Source organism: Delphinapterus leucas, chromosome 3 (genome assembly GCF_059928025.1).
Source record: "Delphinapterus leucas isolate spDelLeu-1000000601 "Yukka" chromosome 3, BTC_Dleu_Yukka2, whole genome shotgun sequence".
Classification (NCBI taxonomy): Eukaryota; Metazoa; Chordata; class Mammalia; order Artiodactyla; family Monodontidae; genus Delphinapterus; species Delphinapterus leucas.
Genome location: NC_143131.1, coordinates 47,399,513 through 47,418,289, shown reverse-complemented (window position 1 = coordinate 47,418,289; position 18,777 = coordinate 47,399,513). Strand labels below are relative to the sequence as shown.

Below are 18,777 nucleotides of genomic sequence, written 5' to 3'. Positions count from 1 at the left end.
AAACTTGATAATGATTAAAGAAAAACATTGAGGAGTCTTAAGAACAGGATGCTATGTCACACAAAGTTAAGGTCTTGCTATCTTTTATTTATTTATTTGAGGGATTGAAAGATTGGCATTTGGGAGATATATTTCAAGTTCTTTTTTTTTCTTTTTTTTTAATTTCAAGTTCTTAGACTCGTATTTCTCCTAGGGCTCCAAGTTTGACGTATATAATGTCTTAGGAATGCTCAGATGATTAGCCAGTGTGTCACTGATAGACAGTTGGTCCTCTGAATCTGTGAGTTCTGCATCCAGAGATTCAACCAACCACGGATTGAACAATTTACATAGCATTTACATTGTATTTACATCTATTTACACAGCATTTATATTGCATTAAGTTTATAAGTAATTTAGAGATGATTTAAAGTATGTGGGAGGGGAATTCCCTGGTGGTCCAGTGGTTAGGACTCTGCACTCTCACTGCTGTGGGTCCAGGTTCAATCCCTGGTCAGGGAACTAAAAACCCCACAAGCCACATGGCGTGGCAAATATATATATATATATATATATATATATATAGAGAGAGAGAGAGAGAGAGAGAGAGAGAGAGAGATTGATTGATATTTATATTTATATAAAGTATATGGGAGGTTATGCATAGGTCATATTATGCAAATACTATGCTATTCATATAAGGGATTTGAGCATCTGTGGATTTTGGTACCTACAGGGGTCCTGGAACCAATCCCCTGCAGACTGAGAGATGACTGTATCTATTTTATATATATACAATTTTCCAGTTTGTTGAATGCAGTCTAAATACTAGGAGGAAGGGGGTGACTTCCAGTAGCAAGAGGTGGTGAGAGATCTAGCAGGATGTAGAAGAGGATAAGTTTGAGCACTCAAGACCCTTTCTGTAGCATCACCCCAGGAGGGAACAATAACACTGCTCTTCTTTACCCTGCTCTTGTTGCCGTGGTGATTTCTACACTCACAGCAGCCAGAGACAATTGTGCTGAGACTCAGCTCCTCCAAGATCCTCTCCTCGTGATAAACCACTAGAGAGATTTCAATGACAATGCTCACCTATGATGCAGGCTGCATTCAAATGATGGCATTGAAGGCTTTGACTAGCAGGAGGAACTATCATGGAGTGACCCAGAAAAGGAATTTTGTAAAGAACTTTCTCCTGAACTAGGAATAACCTTGGGGTTTGAGAGAATTTTCTAACCTTTCATTCTGTCTTCACTGTAATCATACCTCCGAGGTTCTGAAAAAAAATCTGCCCTGAGCTTCCACTTTGCATTAAGTGGGAAAGAGGGTTGAGGCATGAAATTAAATGAATATTTCTTTCTTTTCCTGTTTCTCAGAATTTTAACCAGGGATGGTGGGGAAAGGAAGATGGAGATGGTGTTTTTTTATCTGAGAGATCTTTCCTCTCTCCGGATGCTTAGACATAGCAAAATAGAATAAAATTGATCCGTGAGTTCAAAAAAGGAGACTGAGAAGGCCAAAGGAGGATTTGGATACCTTGAAATTAATGATGAAAATTATTTAAAATATAATGAAAATATTTTCGAATGATTAAAAAATTAATAATATACACTTATCTTTTGATTCTTTGTTTTCAATAACTGCTGATCATTTTTAGCAAGAGGTCTTTGCAATGCAAGGGTCTTGGCTGACAGAGATGTTGGTAGAACTTCTACTCATGAACAAGTTCTTGAAACTACTCGAGTTTTCCATTCAGGGCCTGTATTCCTGTCTATTTTCTTTCTTCTCTCCCTCCAGTCTTTTCTTCCTGTCTTCCTGTGTTCTAGTTGGTTAAGCATTTGATCTCTTTGGTTAACATGCACTGGGGAGTGGAGACTGCCAATGGGGATCTCAGCTGATAGCTGGATCTTAAGGAAACTCAGGAAGAGTTGACTCATCAGGCTCCACAGAGAGAGCAAGAGGCTGGGAAAGCCTGGCCTCACAAAGCCCAGGAGGGGTCAGGATGGCTGTTTGGAATGCCAGCCCCCTTCACACACACACACTTCCAAACACACCCAGCAGCAGGACTCAACATCTCTTGGCCCGGTGCTCTGCCTGTCCTGTGGTTCTGCTATACTCAGCTTCTGCTTGTCTTGGCATCTTCTTGCTTTTTTCTTCACGGCTGATTCTCTCCGCATTTCCTACTTCCAATTCTGAGGAAAGGTCTGGCTGGCCACCTAACTGTCATCATCTCTCTTTGCACAGAGCTCTTTGTGCAAGATCACATCACGGGTCCCAGACCCATGTGGGAATTGGTAGTTTTTGTGCCAGAGCAGATCACGTAGCCTGAACATTGCCAACCCTACTGGAATTATTGCTTGGGAGCCCCTTTCCCCAGTGGGGCAGTTTTTCTCAATGGGACGGGGAGGTCTCACACGGTGACTGTCTGCCAGGAACACTCTTTTCCACTAAGACACCCATGGCTTCAACAACATCTTGTCCCACATGTTTTACTCTGACTTAAGAATGACTGCTCATTTACTTGGTAATACTCCCTTGAAGGAAATTTGCAGGTGGGCTAGGCAAGACCTTCTTTCTTTACTCACAAAGGAATGCTATTACAGGTAAGAGCACACCAGTGAGGTTTTAGAAAGTGCAGGTGAAACCTCCTCTAATCTTGCTTTAGATTGCCCGTGACAATTTGCTAACCTCTTCCTTGGTGTGTGAGTGGACATTGAACAGGAGACTGACTGGAGCTTATGCATGGACACTGCCATCACCTGTCCAGTCCATCAGATCAGCCAAACCATCCATCTAAAATGGATTAAATGATGACGACCTCAGACTGTGGAGTAATCTGTTTCCCTACAGGTGTTTCTCATTCTGGGTCAATTGGTTCTCATATTCCTTGCACCGCGTGGCCAAGAGTCAGGGCAACGTGGAAGATGCAGACACGGAAGGCTGGGCAGTGCAGAGGTGAGTCATACATGGCTGGCTTGGGTTTTGTTTCTCTATTTCTTTGTGCCTGACTGCTTACATGTCTTGTTTGGGGTCGGGAAGGATACCATTTGGGAATACATGCTTTCCTTTTGAAAAGGACTGATATGGGTAGAGTTTGAAAAGTCAGCCATTTCAGGAACTTTACCAGAGTTTCCTCCTTGACCTAGTTTCCAAGTCTGCTGCTGTGTTTCCTATTTCAGCCCTTAAGATTGAGGTTGCTATGAAATGCCTTCAGTTCAGTTTGCTCCAGAGGCCAACGCTCCAGCATCTGGTCCACAGCAAGTGACAGAAAGTCACTAAACTGCTCAAGGTGTCCTCAGTGTAACCAATAGCCCACCTCCCACTAAGGTAACCAGCTTGGAGCCCTGCGTTCTAAATGTGAGCTCATCTTTATACGGTGAGAGAGAGAATGAGTTTCTGTGAACCTGCATTCTACACCTCTATTTATACATCTACATGTTTTCTGCTTCCCTTTAAGATAACAAAAATGTGTAGCTGAAACCACAAATTGCGTAAATGACCTCATTTAATCTGCTTACTTCTTCCTCTTCAAGATTGTATTTAAAGAGTTAAAAAAAAAAAAAGGACAGGAGGATATGCAGGTGTAAATTTCAGATTTGCTGTTGAAAATGCAAAACAGTGAAAAACTACCTGGGCAGAGAACTTACTGAGAATAACAAACGATGGCGAAATGCCTGAGGATGTCTTATGAATCATTGTATATTGATTCATGTTTTTGAGTTCTGGGTTAAAATTCACCGTCAATGCCTTATGTGGGAGCTTCTTACAATGCAGAACCTCAGGTCCCAGCTCACAGCTGCTGAGTCCAAATCTGCATCTTCACAAGTTTCCCAGGTGACTCTCAGGCACTTTAAAGTTGGAGAAGCACTGGCCTAAATACTTTGTTGGTTGTTGTCATGACAACCTGGTCACTTTGATTCCAGTTGTTTTATTTTTAATCCAGCCCAATTGCTCCCTGCTCAGTGGTCTGCAAGTCTTCCCCATTGCCTGGCAAACTGAGCCCAATTTTTTTTGGGGGGTGGTGGTGGCGTAAAGGCTGGGCACAATATCTACAGCCTACATTTCTAGGCTCGCTTCTTCTTAGTCCCCCCTACACACATGTATCTCCATTCACACTAGGATATTTCGCTCATCATGCGAAGGTGTGTGACTTGACATTTCTTATGCTGTTCTTTCTGTCTGATGCACCCTCTTTTCCTTTCCTCCCTGTATGCTGAGATCCTGTCAGGTCTATAAGACCATATCAAATGGTCTATCCTTTGAGAAGCCTTTCCACAAAAGGACAGGATTCCTCTGTCCTTTTACTCCTGTAGCACTTGGTTTATAGCTCTTTTATGGTGTTCTTCTGAGGATGGTTCATTTTACTCCCAGAGTGCTCATCTGAGCTTCTCCTACCTCTCCCAGCCCTACTGCATATTGTAAGCTCTTTGAAACAGTGGCCACATCTTAACTCATAACTGTCCTCCCAAAGTCATGGCCTCAGTACCTTGCACGTAGTGGACAGTCAGTAAATTAAATTCCTAGGCAATACAATTGGTGAATATAAAATCATCATATGGTAGGCTTCACATATAAGGTGGTGCTGTACACATCGTGAGCAGGATTTTTAGTGCATGAAGAACACACTCTCGCTCAGTTCTCTTTTTGAGTACTTGCTTCAGTGGCAAAGGACAAGAATGAACTCTTTGGCCTTAGAACGTTGTGAAGCAAATTGGTCCCAGGATGCATTGCATCTGTGGTTTGCCCACATTCATGTGGGGCACCCACCAGGATGACGAGCTCAATGTGTGAATCTTGGTTCTTTGACTTCCTAGATTTATCCCCTTGAGCAGGTAATTTGAGCTCTCTAAGCCTCAATGTTTCACATAATTAAATAAGACACAAGACATTTATCACAGTGCCTGGCACACAGAAAGCACTTAATAAACAGTAACTATTTTGATAATTTCAAAGATAATGATGAGAATTGTGATAAAATTAATAGGACCATCTATTTTATTATTCTAAGAAAACATTTAAACCACCAGACCTTCAGATGATAGCTAACCTGGAGTGTTCAGTGCTGGTCTTCTACGGCAGACAATAGTGGACAGATCAGAGCCCACACGAGACACTTCTCACTTGTCATTGGATAGCGTTATCTCCAAATGATAAAGTGCTATTAACTCAATCATGGAAAAATAGTATTTTCCTCTCTTTTTCTCTCACACCATTTAAAAAATTTCTCTGCATAATTTATTATTTTTAAATCAAATCCTTCACAGAATAGCACCTATAGCTTCTAGCAACTTTAAAGTAAGAATAATCCATGTGGAATAAAGTAAATAAAGAAAATTTGTTATCATCCTGAACACTGACAAGTAACGAAGGTAGAGGGGAAAAATAATTAGATCATGGCATTACCAACATCCCCGTTTTCCATTTGTGATATTGCCATGGTGATGGAGGAACCAGTTAGCAGAACAAAATCTTTTCCTTGCTTGGCTTATTTCGTCACCTGTCCTATTGGAAAAAGTAGCATATTGATAGCTCAACGGTTTTAACATAGAAATCTTGATTAAGTTGTGGATTTCTGCTTTCTTGAAACATCCATCATTGACTAGCTCTTCCTTTTCTGACGTTGCAATTTTCAAAATAATTTTCCTTTCCTTTCCATCCTCCAACATTGCTCATTCTCTCTGGCCTCAGATTTTTGTTAAACGAAATCATATTCTCATCTTTCATACTTGTTACTTTCTTATTAAATTTCCAACTATTTCAGTGCATTATTTAATATTTCCCATGACATCAATGACTCCACTGCCCTTTGGACTTTCTTCAATTTGTTTCGTATGTTAAATTATGTGAAACTGAAAGGAGGATTTCAGACATTTTTTTACTGGCAGTTCTCATTAAGAAGGGCCTCAGATTATCACTATCATTGGAGAGGCCTAGAAATTTGTAGGAAAAAATGAAGCCAGTGGGATCTTACTGTGTCAAATAGAAAGGATTAGAAAATTCTGTGGGCTCTAGAGACCTATTTTTTCCCTTGCCTACTATCCTGTTCTTCCTTTGATAGCAGCATCTCATTTTCCTTTGGGGGATGCTCCTCTCCCACACTTAGACCATATGATCAGGTCGGGCTGACCTCATACCCTCTTGAGAGGCTGGCACATGGCCCAGACCTGGCCAATGAGGTCCCCGGCCAGAACTTTCTCTGGATTCAGTGTGAAAGGCATTTTTCCAGCTAAGGTGGTGAAGTAGGTAAGATGTAAGCTGGAGCTGCTATTGCCTGTCCTTGTCACCAGGGCAGAGCTCACCTTTGGATGAAGCCATAGAGAGAGAAGCAAAGCTGAGATGAAGCGAGAGTGACTAAGGACCTACTAGGCCCAAACTCAGAGCTTTTGGTTACATGAGCTATTGAAGCTCCTAGCTTAAGCCAGCCTGGGTTGTGTTTCTGTTACTGTGAGCTGAATTAGTCTGATACAGGTAACCTTGATTCATTCTTAGCTATCTGTGGCATGGAACAGTAAGGAGGAAGTAAGAGTGCTTCTGAATTTCCGTGTGGGTTTTATCACGTAAGAACCTAGGAGAATCTGGCTTTAGCCTGTTTACATAGACTTGGAAGCAGCTGAGCACAGTGGTAAGAGCAAGAGCTTTGGGAACAAAAAATACTTGGCTTCAGATTCTACTCTTGCAGCTCTGTGGCCTTGGGCTCTTTGCTTAACCTCTTTGACCCCCAGTAGGATAGCATGTGGACAAGCCTGGGGGGCGAGGGTGTGCAGGGTGACATTTTGGGAGGGTGTGAAAGGAAACTCAGTGTCTCATGATGGTAAAGCACCTGCAGCCTCGCAGGACAGGAGCAGCCATTGTGGCGACCTCACCTCAGAGTCCTGTGCACAATCCTGGGTCTCATCCACTGTGTGCTCTGTAGAAACCCATGATTTTGTAAACCAAGCACCTGAATCCAGCCATGTCACTGCCATTTTTAAAATCCCTCAATAGCTACTCGTTGTCCAGTCTTCTGAACTTATACATAAAAAAACTCTTCCCGATCTGACCCAGAAAGCCTACGGATGTCCGCTGAGAGATAGATGGTACTTGGCGCAAATTGCATAAAGGTATGCAGGGAGAGGTTGAGTTACAAAAAGGCCCTTTCCTGGGTGGGTGCAGGAACGTTATGCGGTGTGCAAACAGCACAACCTTCTATGGGAGGGCCTGCCTCACCTCCACCTGGCCCTTTTTTTTTTTTTTTTGCGGTACGCGGGCCTCTCACTGTTGTGGCCTGTCCCGTTGCGGAGCAACAGGCTCCGGACGCGCAGGCACAGAGGCCATGGCTCACGGGCCCAGCCGCTCCGCGGCATGCGGGATCTTCCCGGACCGGGGCACGAACCCGCGTCCTCTGCATCGGCAGGCGGACTCTCAACCACTGCGCCACCAGGGAAGCCCCACCTGGCACTTTTGCCTCTTTTCTTAGGCAGGGTAGCACCATCCTTCCTTCTGGCCATAGAGAATTTCTTCCACTTCTTTAAAGGCCTAGCAGCTTTCCTCCCTCTGGCCCTGTTATCAAAGTCTGTTTTCTCAGTCTGGAAGCTTTCTCACTTCCTTGATACCTGGAGAACACCTACCTTTGAGGCAGGTGTGAGCAATTCTCCCAGAAGCCTTCCCTGATCACATCTAGGCTAAAGGTGACCTTAGTATCCCATACTTAGCCCTTCCATGACACTTGTCAGATGTTTTTTTTATTATGATTGCTTGTTGAATTGTCTGACTTCAGACCATTGGGTCTTAGTACGTGAAGGCATCACCGTCACTTAGGGATCCCATTTCAAGTGTAAGATTTTGGGGATCCAATCCCAGAGATTCTCCTCCAGTTACTCTGGGCACTGGGATTCGATCTTTTTAAGGTAGGTTTAGGGTGTAAGTACTGAGCCCAAACTTCCAGATTTAAGTCATGGCTCTGTTGTTCCCTAATGGTGTGACCTTTGGCAAAGTAATTCACTTTTTTGTCTCAGTTTTCTAGTCTGTAAAATGGGGATAATCATAATAGGTCAAATATAGTGTTGGTCTGAGAATGAAATTACACTACGTGTAAAGCACGTGGTTTAGTGGCTGCCCACACCATGCCCTTAATACATGGTAGCTGTTACTACTAGTGATGATTCTGAGGCAGTTCACCAGACCACACCTTGAGAGGCACCACATTAGATGATGAGCATTCCAAGGTCAGCAAGCAGGTCTGTCTTGCTCACTTAAGCCCCCAGAACTGAGCACTGTGCCTGGCACATAGCAGTCACTCAAACAACCCTCTTTTGCTTTTTTGAGTTGTTGGTATCCACACCAGTCATTTGGCACCTTTCCTTATATTAGTGTATATCATAGATTACTCACTGCTTTCTGGCCTTTACCTTGTCTGTCATCCAAATCAGAGGTATCACAAGGGCAGAGGGTGTGTCTGACACCCCTTGTATTTCCACCCAGCAGGACTTTCCCATGTTTCTTCATGGAAACAGAGCTGAGCCCATCACTCTGCTTGGAGTCATCACACATCTGACCCTTCTGGAGAACAGAAGCCTGCAGCACCCAGCATGGTTCCCCATATAATGTGGAACATTCAATTCTCTATCTTTTTCCTCTCCCACATGTCAGGAGACAGATATGCTACATCAACCTTAGTAGCATGAATGCTTACTTCCAAGGTGGGTGGTGGCAGTGGTATACTGTTCAATGTTTAAAAATAAGCTCTCTGGAGTCAGGGATGGGGAGACCCCTGGTTTATTGTGGTTACCAATTTCCATGGCATAAATATTTCCACCATGCCTGATTTCAAGCTACCAATGAGATGCAGCTGGATGTAGAGTTGGAAAGAAATGTGTGCAACCTGCTCCTGTGAGCTGGTCAGATGTGTGATGACTCTAGCACATCATTAGTCCGTGGGTAAGTAGGTATTATAATTTCTGGAGGGGTGGGAAACCTATATAGTGTGCCACTGAAAGACTCCCCAGAAGATTCTGAGAAGTTCCTTTAAGGGGGAGCTCTGCCCTCCTTTTCTATCACCCAGAATTACCTTTGTAGATAATTATCAAATTCAGAAAGCTGCTGGGATTTGGGGGAGGGGTATAAGGAACGTGGATGCTAATTTTTCAAGTTTTGTCCGGGTACTTTGGGTCAGGGGCAAGGATATTAAGAGAAGCTCGGATGTTAGAGTGTATGTTTAGCAGTAATTCTCCTGATGATGCAAACTGCAACCACTGTAGCAAGTATTCCTCCACCTATTGCTGGTACTGAGAATTTCTTTCTCAGATGAGTTTTCAGAAATTGGAGAGTTTCATTGTTAGGTGGTTTCACATTTTATCTGTGTTTATTGATGAATGCATGAATCAAACTCTCCAAAATTTTTTTCTACTGCCTTCCAACGCAAACTCTCTATTGTGGCTGGTCTGGGATTTTCATTGTTTTCCAAAGCCCACGCTCACTCTTGCTTCTATACCTTTGCATTTTCCTATTGTCCTTCTTGGTGGCACTACTCTTTCTCCCATGGTGGAGCCTAGGGCATGGGAGATGAGGAAAGGAACTGGACATAAATGTACCCTCTCTTCTCGGCTAGATCAGAGTCAGGAAGAACTGCGTATGTGTATGCGGGTGGGTTCGTGTGTTTAGAGTCTGTTATGTAGTAATGGCCAAGGATCGTTGAGTCTTTGCTACATATCAGGTACAATGAAAATGCATTAGTTCATTTCATCCTCAGAACAACTCTGTGAGGTAGGTACTGTTAACATCCCTTTTATAGAGGAGGAAATGGAGGCGTAGGAAGGAAAAGCAAATTGCTCAGATCACACAGGTGGTTGATGGGAGAGCTGGGATTTGAACCTAGGCCTGGGCTAGATCCATAGGGCTGTGAAGGGCTCCACTAGGTTCTCACCCCAAGCTGTGGCTTGGGTGGCGGTTGGGTGGGAGCAGTGTGGTGGTTACCACGCTGCTTACCTTGCATTCTTTCATCCACCTTTACCTAATCCCATAGGATGGGACCGTGTACGCCAGTAACTATGATGTCTTTTAGGAAGGCATTGGCTATTAGCTGTCCACACTCCAGGGAAGATCCCCTTGGTCGACCTCATCCAGCGAGACAGTAGCAATCTCTCCCTGAGAACTCCCCCACAGCCTAGTCAAGAGGGGCATTCTAAGAGGGGCAGAGAGCGCTGGCTCTCCTCCAATCTTCTTTCTTCCCTTCTCTACGTAGAAACAGAGGTTCTAGCTGGGTAAATGCCAGGGAAGGCCATAATTCCCAGGTTCCTCAGCAGCTTGATGTGGCCAGTTGACTGCTATCTGGCAAACGGGATAGGAGAGAGAGTGAAACATCCAGTGTCGAGGTTACACCCCTAAAGAGAAGAGTGTACCCTCACTTCCCATTTCCTTCTCCTTCTTGGACAAGATGGTGGCAGCCATGAGTGGAAGCCATGCATTGAAGCCTGGACTCCTGACCACTTTGAGAAGCAGAGTTTTACTATCAGCTTGGATTTTTATGGGAAAGAAACTATTAAGTATTTAAACCACTTTTGTTTTCGCTCTCTGTTATATTGCCTCAATCTAACTAAGGCATCAAGAGATAGTCAACATTTGTAAATCACAGCAATTACTCCCACTTCCTTACAAAACTCTTTCTTTCTGCTCACATTGGCCCTTTCATGCTCCTGTCACCACTCTCACTTGTCCCCATGGAGAGTGTCCTTCCTGCAGTTCTCCGTATCGCCCATTCCCCAGAGCCCCACTCCCTTTATGTCTCTCGCTGAGGCCAAGCCCACGTATATTAAGCAGGAGTGAGCTGGGATCCAGGCGAAGTCTGGGGATGATACTGAGAGTAAGACAGGGGATAGGATAAAAGCCAAATGTCAGGCGAGGCAGTGAATCAAGTATCTGCTTGCAGGGAGGAACCAGGGAACAGGAAGAAATGGAGTCAATACAAAAATGAGTCCAAAAGGCAGGCAGGTACGTAAGACCAGAGGACAAAGAAGAATTCGGAGGTTAAAATACAGCCATGGGTGAAAGTCCGATGTGCATTTGGGAGAAGAAAAATAGACACATCCAAAAAAAAAAGCAAGGAACCTTTGGAAGTTAGGTGAATCTGCCCCAGATAAAAAGACTCTTAGAGCTTGCCTGCTGTAGCAGGAACTCAGGGCTGACTCAGGCTGAGATCCACCGAGAGCCCGGGGTAGCAGCTCACAGTTCCTGACTGGCCTCCTGGCCTTGTTCACGCAAGAGCTCAAGTCGTGCATGAGCCTTTCGCGTCTAGTAGACACTGTGGTGGCGTGGTACATCCTATGGGCTGGCTCAGTCAATAGCCCTTCCAACCTCTTCTTGTCCCTTCTCCACATTACGGTCAGGAGAGTTGAAGGGTCCTTGAAGCCTGGTTATAGATGTAGCCTCAGTTCTGCTGAGCAGATGCAGCCCTATGCTGCTGGGAAGGAGGATGTGACCCATGTGCTCAGCTCTCCTTGTAAGCATGGTGGCCGAGCTATGTTCCCCAGGCAACTCTAGCAGAGTTTGCACTCTCTGGTCCCTCGTGTCATTGGTGCTGAGTGGCAGACAGTCATATCACTGATTTGCGACAGAACGGTCCTTGGGTGGTTGGTTACTTCCTCTGGCTGCTGCTTAGCCTCTAATCCTGGCTTACTGGTCCTGCAAGAGATTCTATAAGCCACCTAAGAAATTTCTTTTTGCTTAAAATAGTAAGAGTGGGTTGTTTGCAAATTAAGTGCTCTGGTGGCTACATGCATATTGTTTTACATTGTCTTTAGATCTTTTATATCTATTGCTATATCTTGCCTCCACAGCTATAGCATAAGCAACTTTTAGATAAAGAACATGTTTTATTCCTTTATTTACTCATTTTTTGTTCCTTCCATAGTGCTGAGTACATAGTAAAAGCTCAAAAAGTACTTTTTTTAAACTTGAAATGTGGCTCTTTTTGAGGAAGGAAATATGAACTGTTCAGTGATCTCTGTGGGAGATGCATAAAATGAGCCATTGTTGTGCAAGAAGAAAATATTAGAATAGAAACTTAAAATTTTATGAGCACAATTTTTTATCATTTTACTAATATTTAATACAGATTGATAATAGTACATACACATGGACAAACAAATGTGGGTGTGCACTGCCAGAAAGTTGTTACTTATATGGGTGAGAAATTTTAAAAAATATTGGAGGCCCCTGGACTGAGTGACCTTTCACGATGCTTTCCAGTGACTTTTTAAAAAACCACTCAGATTTCTCATCAGAGCCAAGAGACAGGCAGAGAGCTTAGTAGAGTGCCATCTGGTGGTGAGTACTTCAACCTGCAGGGTCGATCCCATTGTTCCTCCAGCAAGCTTTCCCGTAGCTGGACTGCAGGCATAGGGGACAGTTCGTAGGAAGGAGAGAGTGAAACTCATCTGGCCCGAAGGAGGCGAAAGGGTGGAGAAGGCATAGAAGCACAGGACAGAGGACACAGTGAAGAGGGAGACAGGTGGGTAGAGACACAGACTAAAATAAAAATCTGTACGTAAAAGACACAATGTGACTAAGACAGAAACATGTTGCAAAAAGGATCGAGATCGTGCCTCCTGGGTTCTACTTATCCACATTCATCATCAAAAACCGAAAGGCCAGGATGCAGGGCGCCTGAGCGCTCCTCTCTCCCTGGGGCCAGGTGTCATCGCAGAACAAAGAGACCTGCAGGCTAAACTTTACTTCGCCGAGAAAGAAATTATCTTTCAAAAACAAACACGTGGTACCTAACCACAAAGAGCAGAGCCTGAAATTCTCTTCTCTACCAGATGAATGACGTCATGTTTCCTGCTCTGGATCCTTGTCTCCTTGACTAACCGCCCCTCTGGGGGAGGTCTGGTCATAAGCACGTTAGAACAGACACTGCGTTTTTCTGGGGCATCACAAGGTCACTGGCTGTAACGTCAGAGGAGGCTGCTCCTTGGGAAAATGGAAGCAAACAATGACAATTATGCTTCCCAACAGATGCCCGTGTCCTTAATCTGCCCGCTGTGGAGTGAAACAGCAAAGGAGACATTTGAATCATCCCGGGATGAGGTGTCAGGACTGTCCAGTTTTGATGAAGAGGCACTGGGGAACAGGGCGCTGATGTCTTCTCACTACAAGTGTCCCCTCTCTTTTATGCACAGGGGGATAAAATAAATCAAGAGGAACAGGTGAAGGAACGCAGGCAGGGGAAGGAGGGAAATGATGCCTGAGAGAGGGAGGGAGGTTGGGAGGGAGGGGATAGAGGGAACCACACAGCAGGAGTTCCCTGTTCTTCTAGGCAGAGAATTTCATCAGGATAGCACGTAGGGGTGAGGAAGGGGGAGAGGGCTGGAAGGAAGGTCCGGCAGAAACAGTCACCTTCAGAACAAAGAGAGAACAAAGATCTTGGGACCTCAGGCTTCCATGACCGTGCCGTGGGAGTTTGCAGGAAAGCAGAGGCTGTGCGTTGGCAGTTTGGTCTCAAAAAAGCAGAAGGAGCTGGTCAGGAGCAGATTTTGGGGGTTTCCTAGCTGGAGTGTCACAGGGAAGATTCTTCAGTGACTCACCTTATGGGAGTCACTGAAGGAGGTGGGTTAAAGCTGCGTTGAATGTGCAGCAGAGCCTCCTATGTGCTGCGTGAGGGAGCGTCCCCGGCTCTGCTGAGTGTGGGCAGGGGGCAGGACAGGGTCAAGGTGACCTCAAGGGTCTGCTCACTGAGCTTTACCGTGGTCATCGTCAATGGAAGACAGTGCTGTGGGGAAAGGGGTTCGGGAGACCACTTCCCCTGTCCTTAGGTTCATGACCCTGTATGTGTCTCATATCTTCTCTAGCCTTATTTCTTTATCTGCAGAGTAGGTAGGCTCGTCCTTGTTTAATCATTCATTCGTTCCTGATAGAGTTATTGAGCAGCAACGAAATGCCCACAACTCTGCTCCGTGCTAGGGCTGTAAAACGAATCAGACTTGCCCTGCATCCAGGCCTTACCCAGCCCCATGCACTTTATCTATTTATTTTTTACATGGAAATTTTTATTTCATTTTTTTATTGAAGTATAGTTGATTTACAATGTTGTGTTAGTTTCAGGTGTACAGCAAAGTGGTTCAGTTATATATATATGTGTGTGTGTATATACTATTATTTATATTATTTTTTAGATTCCTTTCCTTTATAGGTTATTACAAAGTATTGAGTATAGTTCCCTATGCTATGCAGTAGGTCCTTGTTGGTTACTTATTTTATATATAGTAGTGTGTGTCTTTTAATCGCAAACTCCTACTTTATCCTTCCCTCCCTTTCCCCTTTGGTAACCATAAGTTTGTTTTCTATGTCTGTGGGTCTATTTCTATTTTGTATATAATTTCATTTGTGTTTTTTTTTTCTAGATTCCACATATAAGCAATACCATATGATATTTGTCTTTCTCTGTCTCACTCACTTCACTTAGTGTGATAATCTCTGGGTCCATCCATGTTGCTGCAAATGGCATTATTTCATTCTTTTTTTGTGGTGAATAATATTCCATTGTATGTATATGCCACATCTTCTGTATCCATTCTTCTATCGATGGGCACTTAAGTTGCGTCCATATCTTGGCTATTGTAAATAGTGCTGCAGTAGTGAACATTGGGGTGCATGTATCTTTTAAAATTATGGTTTTCTCCGGGAATGGGATTGCAGGAGCATATGGTAGCTTTATTTTTAGTTGTTTAAGGAACTTCCTTAAATGTATCAACTCACTACCACTACCCTCAGAGGGCAGTGCTTTCATTGTCTCCATTTTACAAGTGAAGAACCCGAGCACAGATTAAATACCACACCAAGGGTACACAGCTGCCAGGAATTGGAGAGTCTGAATTTGAGCCCAGGCAGCCAGCACCAGAGGCCAAGTTCCCACCCTCTGCTCTGCTTTGGGGTAACCACAGGCTTGTCGTTTTGTCTAGAAAATGGAGGAGGTTGACTTCATATTCTCCGAGGTTGCTTCCATGCCTAGGTTTAAGGAGCCAACCATGCGGTATCTCAGGGTTAGAAAGAACTGCCTGCAGCTGGGCTTGCTCCACGTGCCCTTGTTCCACGCAGAATGTGGGAGCAGACACCCTCCCCAGTTCCCCACGACTCCCCAGGCTCTCAGCCCGTCCCCCTCTGTCGTGGCCAGAAGTGGACGCACAAATGTCATCTAGTTGAGCACAGACGTGAGTCACCATAGCTTTTCTGAGAAGAAAAGAGGGGACACTGGATGGTAGGGCTACCTAGGAGAATATCTCATACTTTTTTTTAATATGCACGATTTTACCTCATTTACTAAAACTGTGGTTAACAGGCTGACAAAATTATATGCTCTGGATGCCCTGATATCCATGACAATAAACTGCTACTTGAGGCAAAAATGATAATGTCCACTTTGCTCAGTGTTTGTTTTTGTTTTTTTCAAAGCTAGTTAAACCAGGGTTAAAAAGAAGCTTATTTTTCTTCTATCCCAACCCTGCTGGTGACCTGGTCTCCAGATGTGTACATCCCAGAGGGTCCAGGAATGAGGGTAGAGCTGGCGGTGGGTGATGGAGGGGTTTTCAGACAAATGAAACAAAAGCCAGTGCTGGCTGACCTTCGGGGGGCATACCCAAGACGGCAGGGCCTGAGTGGTATGGTTTTTGAAGGAGGGAAAAGGATGTATGTTTGAAAAACAACCAACCAACGTACCAACCAACAATACTCCCATCTCAAGAAGAAATTGTAGGTTCCAATATATATATGTATTTTTTCGGTACGCGGGCCTCTCACTGCTGTGGCCTCTCCCGTTGCGGAGCACAGGCTCCGGACGCACAGGCTCAGCGGCCATGGCTCACGGGCCCAGCCGCTCCGCGGCATGTGGGATCTTCCCGGACCGGGGTACGAACCCGTGTCCCCTGAATCGGCAGGCGGACTGTCAACCACTGCGCCACCAGGGAAGCCCCAGGTTCCAATATTTTTAAAGCATTACGGGCAGAGGACCTCTCAGGGGAAGATGATGGTTGCCTTCTCCCTGCATTTCTACTCCACACGTTTCTGCTACAAATCCCCACGGAGGGGTGTGAGGAGGGGGCTCTGTGACTGGAGAGCGGGCCCCCTAATCAGGGACACTCGTGACTTGGGGGCAATCCTTTTCAGAGCGTTAATGGGCTTTTTAAAAACTCATTTTTCTGTGTCAAAGAGAGGCTGGATAGGTCTGTGGGTCCAGCAAGAGGAGGTGGGGGCCACCCAGGGTTGGATGCCAGGGGCTAAACAGGGGAGACGAGATGGAAGACACACAGGAAGGCACAGCCCCAGCCAAGTGACACAGAGCCCAGAGGACCAGTACCGAGTTGAGCAGGCCAACAGCTGCCCAGACAGTGTTTGCACCCAAAAGCCAAAGACTTGGGACATGAGGCCAGCAGGGAAATAGTTCAGCCACTCCAGAAAACAAAGGTCTGCCCTGGGATAAGAGAATGGAAAATGCCAGTTGGCCTGGGGATGACTCTTCATCCCCACGGCAAGGCCTGAACCCTCGCAGGGAAAGCTGGCAACAGACGGGCTCTGTCAGAGGATGCTGAGTGCTTGGAGACTGACTGGGAGTGGACCTGTGACCTCCCCCAGCGCCCACCCCGCGATTCGGAAGTGTTTGCTACCGGCATTAAACCAGCTGAGGACGGGAGGGCAGTGACAGGATGTGCTGGAGAACAGGATATCTGGGGAGAGTCTTCAGTGAAGAAGCTCCCCATAGTTTCGCCCTTGGAAATCCACAGAAGCAATCAACAAGAGCCTTGCCTGGGAGGAAGCGTCCATCTGACGGGGAGGGCTGTTCTGGGCTTGGGTAACACTTGGAATCACTTTAAGATGCTGGGAGTTGGTAGTAGAAAGCAGACAGGATACAGAAAGCGTTTTAAGTCAAAAATTACAGCTGAGTTAAAACAAATGCTTCTGGAAGAGTTAATGATGTCCTGAAATCAAGCTGAGGAGTAAAAGACTGAATCTTTCCCAACACTGGGGGGATCGGAGAAGGGGAGGAGAGGGGTTACCAAACCAGACGCTGCGTCTGGGAGAGGCTTGGAGGTGGACTCTGGCGGAGCGGGGTGGAGGACGCACACCAGGGCCAGGGGGATCACCCCCTTCAGTCTTGGTCCTGGGGGCTCTCTTGCCTCACCTTCGAGAACATATATATTCTGCCTAAACTGAACCTTCAGACTCCGCCTTTCTGAGGTGCTGTGCCGTTTGGAGATTGCACGCTCCCACAACTGCCCTCCTTTTCTGTGCCTCTTAGGAATGCAGAGACGTGTTGATATTATAAAGTGGTAAATGTGATTCAACTATTCTCTGAGAGTAGACACACACACACACACACACACACACAGACTCCTTCATATTAAACTATCTCAGTGTATTATCAGTAACACTCTTCACAACTGAGTCCAGAACAGTAAAGAACTACAGTTTCAGGCAACTTGAAAACAAGAGACAATTCAGTGACAATTTCCAGCCACCTTCCCACAGAAAGCTCAACTCAAGATGGCCATCTGATCTACAGGTCCCATGGGTCTCAGCCTTAGGGTTTTGGTTCTCTCTCAGGCACGTGTTTTTCTGGTCTCCGGTGAGAATGCTGCTCAGGCCACCAGCCTGCACCATTCCGGTCTGACCGGAGGGCGCCCTCTAGCGGCTGTCTGGAGCAGGTTCTTTTAATTTCCAACCCACCAAATTTAGAAATACATAATTCCAAAGGCAACTGTGGAGTTCTTAAATCCCTTAATTCTTTTTTTGATAATGATAATTGCTAACTTGTTTGAACACTTAATACCTAGATGTATTAATTCTCACAATTGTCTCCTGTTTTACAAATAAGGAAATGGAGGCACAGAGAATTTACCTAATGTGTCAAGATCATGCAGATGCGTTGTGGAGCGGGGTGACTTTGAACAGCCATATTCTAGAGCCCAGGCCCCAACACTGCCCTCTTCTCTCTTCCTAAGCCGTGTATAGGGCCCAGAATGCCAGGGTCACCACGTCGGTCTCTAGGCCTTCAACAGAAGGGCACTCAACAGATTCTGTAACTAGCACTTGGATTTCTTTGTGAATCATCACTTTAGACAAACTTGTAGCTTCATTTACTATTAAAAGGTGGTTCAGTTTACAAGGTAAGCTCCCTGAACAAGGTTCTGGGCTCAATTTTGCTACCATAGCAAAAAGCATTTAAAGCTTAAAGTATCTTCTATTCTTCAATTTCCTCATACCTAAAATGTAAATAACACATTATTCCTACTTTTTTTCCTTACAGATCCTAAGTTCTGTAGACAAATTTAATAGATCTTTGGGTTTTTGAAAGCTACTGTCTTCCTGTTGTTTGGAGAGTTAGATTCCTGAGGTTTAGAGGACATTGGTTTTGAAGCCAAAAAGAATCAGGGTTGCATCTGGCTCTGCTTTTCAGCAATGGGTTGACCCAGGCAAGCATTTAACATTTCTGGATTCCAGTTTCCTTACCTGTAAAATGGAGGAATTTAACCAGATGAATTTTAAGCCTCCTACTAGTTGGAATATTAAGTATTGGTAGGTTATGAGAGGAAAAATATAAAAAATGCCATCATGATTAAAAGGTGTTGATAATTTGGTTCATACAATCGTGTACCACATACTCTACCTTCTAGATCTGGATAAGTTAAGCTCATTATTATCTAAATTCCTATGTGAAGTGGGCTGGCTGACTTGGGATCCTCAATTAGGAATGTCAAGGTGAAAATGAAATGCCCCATCCAGTCTCTGAGTGGTTCGTATGAACTAAAATAAATTAGGATACATTTTCCAATC

At 44.8% G+C, this 18,777-nt stretch overlaps 1 non-coding gene across 1 annotated transcript; it reads left to right on the top strand.

The window, feature by feature from the left end:
- The first annotated feature begins 428 nt into the window (after nt 1-428).
- Nucleotides 429-501, top strand: TRNAE-CUC (transfer RNA glutamic acid (anticodon CUC)). Its single transcript has one exon. It is a non-coding gene; the product is annotated as a tRNA-Glu (tRNA).
- The last annotated feature ends 18,276 nt before the right edge of the window (nt 502-18,777 follow it).